The sequence below is a fragment of the Thalassophryne amazonica genome, chromosome 6 (genome assembly GCF_902500255.1).
Source record: "Thalassophryne amazonica chromosome 6, fThaAma1.1, whole genome shotgun sequence".
Classification (NCBI taxonomy): domain Eukaryota; kingdom Metazoa; phylum Chordata; class Actinopteri; order Batrachoidiformes; family Batrachoididae; genus Thalassophryne; species Thalassophryne amazonica.
Window position 1 is genome coordinate 101,350,574 of NC_047108.1, and position 7,817 is coordinate 101,358,390.

The following is a 7,817-nucleotide window of genomic DNA, read 5'->3' on the forward strand; positions in this document are numbered from 1 at the left end:
TGAGTAAAAATAATATAGATTGTGATACTTACCAGAAAGAAATTAAATCTACTTTCACTCCTGGGCACAATCGTGTAGCATACTTGCCTCCAAACTCAGGGATCCATCAGTTCCCAGCCACCTGAATCTCATTCTCCTTGGAAATCTGGAGTTGCATCTGGAAGGGCATCCAGTGTATAATTTGTGCCGAATGAATGTGTTGCTCCACACTTGGATCCACTGTGGTGACCACCCCCCCCCAAAAAAAAAAAAAAAACAGGAGGAGGCAAAAGATTTTTTTAGTGTTGTTATAATTATTATTCCATTATATGATCCTGGAAAATACTTTCTTGTCCTTGACAATAGACAATAGGTGGACACACGTTTCCAGTGAGTTCACAGTGGCAGTGTAACAAGGTCAGCTCTAAGGTTTTGTCTGGCTCAGCAAAGACCTGCAGGGCAGCGGGGCATGCTGCTCAGCTGACAGGGCTCTTTGTTTGTTCGTGATGCTCTTTCTCGACGGGGCCCCAGTGACAGAACAATTCAGAAGCACAGGACATAAATGACCGAGGTGAACACCACATTAAGCTGTACATTTTAACAAAACAGCCAACCGAGCCAAAATGCCAGGAACAAAAGGTAAGCAATGTGGAATAAATATTTATTTCTGCAAAAAGGTTTGTGTAATCAATCCAGATACCAGATAAGCTATCTGTGCATATTTAAATTGACTAGTGACATGGATATTTTGACAGACTTTTCATCATTCTCAGGTAATAAGTCAGACAAGAAGTCTATCACCAAGGTATAAATATTATTATAGTTGAACAAATCATTTACTGATCACAGTGTAGTATCATTTTTTCATATGATTCATATGTGTGTTGTTTTCACAGCAACCTGAGAGTCCCAAAGAGCAGCCAAAGAAAGGTGATCAGAAAGGAGATGACAAGAAGCAAGGAGGTAAGCATTTATATGAACTCAAAATTATTGGCACCCCTGATTTTCAGGAACAAAATTAAAAAAACATCTGAAAAAATAAATGCAAAAGAAAAAAATGTATAAGAATATTTAAGGAAAAACCTTTATACGTATAATAATGAAACAATGCAAACTTAAAATGTTTCCTGCACACAATTATTGGCACCCTAAATGAATAGTTGGTTGTAGAACCTTTGGCAACATGGGCAACCTCTAAATGTTTCTTGAAGCCGCCAAGAAGCTTCTTGCGTCTTCCACTGTAATAGAAGGAGGAGATGAAACAGGATGGAGGTGAAGTGATTCTGGGCAGAGAGTAAAGAGAAGCGCAGACGGAGCTGCACTCTGTGTTTGTGGATTTAAAGAAAGCTTATGACAGGGTGGCCAAGAGAAGAGTTGTGGTATTGTTTGAGGAACTCTGGAGTAGTAGAGTAGCATTCAGGGGAGGTGATGATCTAATGGTTAAAGCGTTGGGGTTGAGACCAGAGGATCCTCGGTTCAAATCCTCAGCCTGACCGGAAAATCACTAAGGGCCCTTGGGCAAGGTCCCCTAGTCCTCTAGTTGCTCCCGGTGTGTAGTGAGTACCTTGTATGGCAGCACCCTCACATCGGGGTGAATGTGAGGCATTGTTGTAAAGCGCTTTGAGTGTCTGATGCAGATGGAAAAGCACTATATAAATGCAGTCCATTTACCATTTAGTATGTGAGTGTGGTACAGGATATGCACAGTAAGGACAGTGTAACTTGACAACTGCACAAATTCGATCTGCGCACTGGCACACAATCTGGTGTGCCAATGAGTAAGTGCATCGTAAACTGTGCACGGCTGCGGGGATCAAGTTTGTGCAAGTCTCCAGGTGGCATTACTGAGGAGAGCATGTCAGCACAACAATCAAGCCTGAAAATTTTGAAATGTTCGAAAGTTCTGGCACACATTAATTTTGTGAACTACGAGTTGTGAACATTGCACAACCTATTCGAAAACACTGCGTGTCATTGCGTGCAGGGTATCTGAACGATTATGACAAGAAGCTACATCTACAGTAGTAGGAAGGAATGAAAATGCAGCTGTTTTACCAATCCATTACAATATATATTATAAATAATTACCATTGAGACAAGATTCCAAATGCGCTTTCCACTGCACAACACTCACACAACAACCTGCAGCTGCAGATAATTTCTCTGTGATTCTGGGAGCAATGAGAGAATAGTTTCATCAGCCATGTTCTGAGATCAAATGCATTATTGCCTACGATGTGGCAATGATTATTTTATTTAGCGTGGCACCAAGCATGACAAAGTGGGATGCATTGGCATGACAAATTGTGCAGCAGTGCGGGGCTCAAATTCATGGAAGTGCCTTAACAGTGATGATGTGCAGTCAGAATTACAGTCGAACGAGATCAGACTGGAGTCTCCATGGACTATAATGTTTGCAAATGACAATGTGATCTGTAGTGACAGCAAAGAACAAGTTGAGACTAGCCTGGAGAGGTAGAGATACGCTCTGGAGAGAAAGGGAATAAAAGTCAATCAAAGCAAGATGAGGGACATGTACAAAGTAATGGAAACTGTGGTGGAGTGGTGAAGAAGAGAGAGCACTGGTCAGAGAAGTGACTGAGATATTTTGGACATGCGCAGAGGAGGGACCCAGGGTATATAGGGGGAATGATACTGAGGATGGAGACACCAGGCACGAGGAGATGAAGGAGGTCCAAAAGGAGAAGGACATCCAGGTGGCTGATATGACAGAGGAAGATGCAGAGGACAGGGTGAGGTGGAGACAGATGATCTGCTGTGGTGACTTCTACCAGAATCAGCTCAAAGAAGAAGACTAGAGAAGGGGAGGGAGCATGAATCCCCACTGCCAATGAAGGAGAACTGTGAAGTAAAACAAAATTATGACCAGCGACATCATAATGCAGTCTGCAGCCTCACCACTAGATGACAATAAATCCTGCACATTGTTTCTTTCAATTAATCAAAAATGTGTCAGCAACTGTAGCCAACATATATTTTAGCTCTTTAACTTTTTTAAATTTCACTGCATGAAAGCATTTATGATGTTGTTGAATAACTGCAGGCAATGTATTAAAAAAATTATGATTGTACAACATTAATCCCTAGTCTGTATAGCCCATCGATGGGAAATTTCACTTTTTCTTTGTGAGATACTGACAAGCCAAAATGAGGCGGGTGGTAGGGGTTCTTTTGCATTTACTCCTGAAGATATTCTGAAATATGTATGGAGAAATTCATGGATGCCAGTAATTTTAAATAAGACTCTTATTGGAACGCTGTGGATAGTATAACCTTTGGACAGATGACAGGCTGTGAGTTCTGACCATCCTCTTTAGTGATTTGGGGCTTTTTTCCATAAATATTTGGCATACTGTGCAGAGATGTGGCGCTGTGATTGCTCTTTCTCCAGTGAAGCTATCTGTCTGTGTCCCATCCCCTCGCAGGACAGCCGAAGGGAGAGAAGCAGTAATTTCCAGGCTTTTGTGAAGATGGCTCTGGAGACACTGTTGGGGTCGTGCCACCGGAAGCACGGGGGAGCTCGGGGAAGGAAGATCTGAGCACGTCTCTCTCCTGACTCAGCAGATGGGGCTGCTCTGTGGCCTTCGAATTCAGCGTCTCAGAAAGTGAAGCAGCTCTCCATCCATTACCATGTTTTTCAACAGCCCCCCACCCCAATCCATTCTGTCTTCATCCGCTTACTGAATGCTGTGTAACAGTTCATATATTTTTCTTGTAAATAATTATTCAAATAAAAAACTCCATTTCTTACAGCAGTCTGACTATATCTACAACCCCTGGCAAAAATTATGGAATCACCGGCCTCTGAGGATGTTCATTCAGTTGTTTAATTTTGTAGAAAAAAAAGCAGATCACAGACACGACACAAAACTAAAGTCATTTCAAATGGCAACTTTCTGGCTTTAAGAAACACTATAATAAATCAGGAAAAAAAAAAAAATCAAGAAAAAAAATTGTGGCAGTCAGTAACGGTTACTTTTTTAGACCAAGCAGAGGGGAAAAAAATATGGACTCACTCAATTCTGAGGAATCAATTATGGAATCACCCTGTAAATTTTCATCCCCCAAACTAACACCTGCATCAAATCAGATCTGCTCGTTAGTCTGCATAGAAAAAGGAGTGATCACACCTTGGAGAGCTGTTGCACCAAGAGGACTGACATGAATCATGGCTCCAACACGAGAGATGTCAACTGAAACAAAGGAGAGGATTATCAAACTCTTAAAAGAGAGTAAATCATCACGCAATGTTGCAAAAGATGTTGGTTGTTCAGTCAGCTGTGTCTAAACTCTGGAACAAATACAAACAACATGGGAAGGTTGTTAAAGGCAAACATACTGGTAGACCAAGGAAGACATCAAAGCGTCAAGACAGAAAACTTAAAGCAATGTGTCTCAAAAATCGAAAATGCACAACAAAACAAATGAACGAATGGGAGGAAACTGGAGTCAACGTCTGTGACCGAACTCTAAGAAACCGCCTAAAGGAAATGGGATTTACATACAGAAAAGCTAAACGAAAGCCATCATTAACACCTAAACAGAAAAAAACAAGGTTACAATGGGCTAAGGAAAAGCAATCGTGGACTGTGGATGACTGGATGAAAGTCATATTCAGTGATGAATCTCGAATCTGCATTGGGCAAGGTGATGATGCTGGAACTTTTGTTTGGTGCCGTTCCAATGAGATTTATAAAGATGACTGCCTGAAGAGAACATGAAAATTTCCACAGTCATTGATGATATGGGGCTGCATGTCAGGTAAAGGCACAGGGGAGATGGCTGTCATTACATCATCAATAAATGCACAAGTTTACATTGATATTTTGGACACTTTTCTTATCCCATCAATTGAAAGGATGTTTGGGGACGATGAAATCATTTTTCAAGATGATAATGCATCTTGCCATAGAGTAAAAACTGTGAAAACATTCCTTGCAAAAAGACACATAGGGTCAATGTCATGGCCTGCAAATAGTCTGGATCTTAATCCAATTGAACATCTTTGGTGGAAGTTGAAGAAAATGGTCCATGACAAGGCTCCAACCTGCAAAGCTGATCTGGCAACAGCAATCAGAGAAAGTTGGAGCCAGACTGATGAAGAGTACTGTTTGTCACTCATTAAGTCCATGCCTCAGAGACTGCAAGCTGTTATAAAAGCCAGAGGTGGTGCAACAAAATACTAGTGATGTGTTGGAGCGTTCTTTTGTTTTTCATGATTCCATAATTTTTTCCTCAGAATTGATTCCATATTTTTTTCCCTCTGCTTGGTCTAAAAAAGTAACCGTTACTGACTGCCACAATTTTTTTTCCTGATTTCTTATAGTGTTTCTTAAAGCCAGAAAGTTGCCATTTGAAATGACTTTAGTTTTGTGTCATGTCTGTGATCTGCTTTTTTTTTCTACAAAATTAAACAACTGAATGAACATCCTCCGAGGCCGGTGATTCCATCATTTTTTCCAGGGGTTGTATATGTATCTATATATCGACAGCTCTTCTCTTGTTCCATATCTCTTTCCTCAGTTTGGCAACTATAATGGCCAATTTTTTTTCTGTAGCTAGACCTGCTGAAGGTCGGGGTCAGGCTCACTATCTTTGGTCCTGGAGGACACCTGCTCTGCATGTTTTCCAAGTCTCCCTGGTGCATCCACAGATGAATAGATAAGTCTGGAATGTCTTAGTGCTTGATTGGCTGAGTACACCTGACAGTTAATTAGCAGTGGGTGGTGTAAGGGGATTTGGAAAACCTGCAGGACAGGTGGGCTTGAGTATCAAAGTACCTCTCGTCTCAGTACTTGGGACATTTTGGAAGTGCTGAGCGTAATCGCACAATTACGCTGCCATAAACCAGAATATCCCACTATGGGAAGGGGTTCTATAGTCTTGGCAAGTTATACTAGAAGGGCACGCGGTAGAGCGCATACCTCTGCCACACCACATATCAATATTGAAGGATGTGGATTCACAAAAGGGGCAAACTAATACATTATGCTATATTTTCCAGAGTTTAATCTGGATCATCACCAAATTTTAATCGATTGATCCTAGACATATTTCAGATCATGCCACCAAATGTGGTTCAAATGCGTTCAAAACTGAGTTATCCTGTTAACAGACAGACAGACAAACATCAGTGAAAACATAACCTCTTTGGCAGAGGTAAAAAAAACCTCATGACAATGCTATGTTATATTATGACATAAACTTCAAATACACCTTGCAGTGTACTGGGATCTAGAGAATTATAATCTTACCTCACCCACTAACTTCAGCACACCCTACACCACCCTTGGGGAATTTGATGTGTTACAAGGGTACAGGCACATAGGGCACTCCCTCCCTAAGTTGTCAAGGGACATATCTACTGCAAGAAAAAAAACAAAAAAAAAAAAAACAAAAAAGAAAAACTGCAGTGTTTAACTGTAACTTATATTTTATTGGGGGCCGTATAAACCAATATATTTCATGTTTTGTGTGGTCAACGTCATTTCATTTGTTAATATAAAACATTCATCCCTGAATTAAAAGGCCTGCAACAAATTCCACAAAAGCTTGAACTGTGGTAATTTAGGGCTAGTAATAATAAGTTTATTTCAAAAAGGTGATGTCAACAGGTGACTATAATCATGATTTGGTACAAAACCAGTATCCATTAAAAGCTGAGTCTTTGAGGAGCAAAAAAAAAACAAAAAAAAAACGATAGAGGATCTCAAATTTGTCAACAAATTCATTGAAAAAAACTGACATGTTTAAAAAAAAAAAAACAATGTTCCTCTAAGAAAGACTGACAGGCATTTGGATATATCTCCCTCTACAGTGCATAATATCATTAAACAATTGTGAGGATTTTCAGTGTGTAAAAGAGCAGTGTTGGAAGCCTAAGCAGATCACCTGTAGTATCCCATCCCCTTGGATGGCACTGCATCAAAACAAACAGTCATTCATCAACAGCTGATATAACCACATGGCCAACCTTTTTCAAACACTACAATATGGAGTTACATTAACAAATGCCACTTAAAAAACGTTACTGTGCAAAAAAAGAAGCCTCTTGTTAATCTTGTCCAGAAACGGTATTGACATCTCTGGGCTTGGAGGCATCTGGGTGGACAATCACACAGTGAAAAGATGTATTTTGGTTAGACAAATCAGCATTCCAGATCTTTTTAGAAGAAATACATAGATGCCATGTGCACTGGACAAAAGATGAAATAGACCATCCAGACTGTTATCAGCAACAAGTCCAAAAGCCAGGTTTGGGGTTGTGGCAGTGCTCTTGGCAAAGGTAATTTACACTTCTGTGATATGAGCATTAATGCAGAAATGTACACTTAGATTTCAGAGCAACATATTCTAGCTTCAAGAGGACATCTTTTCCAGGAAAGTCCATGCATTTTTCAACAAGACAATGCAAAAAGAAGGGCGTACAGATAGTAGCCTGACCTGCCTGCAGTCCTGAACTGCCTCCAACATAGAATGTGTGGAGAATTTTGAAACATAATATGGAACAACAATGACCCCCATACTGCCGCACACCTTAAGATGTGCTTACAGATGGAATGAGACAAAATAACACCTGAAATACTCTATCGCTTATATCCTCAATGCTAAACCATCTTTTAAGTGTTGTGAGAAGGAATGGCCTCATTGGAAAATGGTAAGTGCTTTAGCATCCCAACATTTTCTCACCTTCAATGCAAGAACAGTTATTTGGCCACACAAAACATGAAATATCTTGGGTTCAAGCTGTCTGCAACAAAATAAAGGTTAAAGTAAATGTAAGAATCACTGTTTTTACTATTATAATTTACATTTTC

General features: G+C 40.2%; 1 long non-coding RNA gene across 1 annotated transcript; it reads left to right on the top strand.

Moving 5' to 3' along the window:
- Positions 1–479: 479 nt before the first annotated feature.
- On the top strand, positions 480–3,524 carry LOC117512762. The gene is made up of 4 exons (XR_004561375.1): positions 480–618; positions 753–784; positions 876–942; positions 3,426–3,524. It is a non-coding gene; the product is annotated as an uncharacterized LOC117512762 (long non-coding RNA).
- The last annotated feature ends 4,293 nt before the right edge of the window (positions 3,525–7,817 follow it).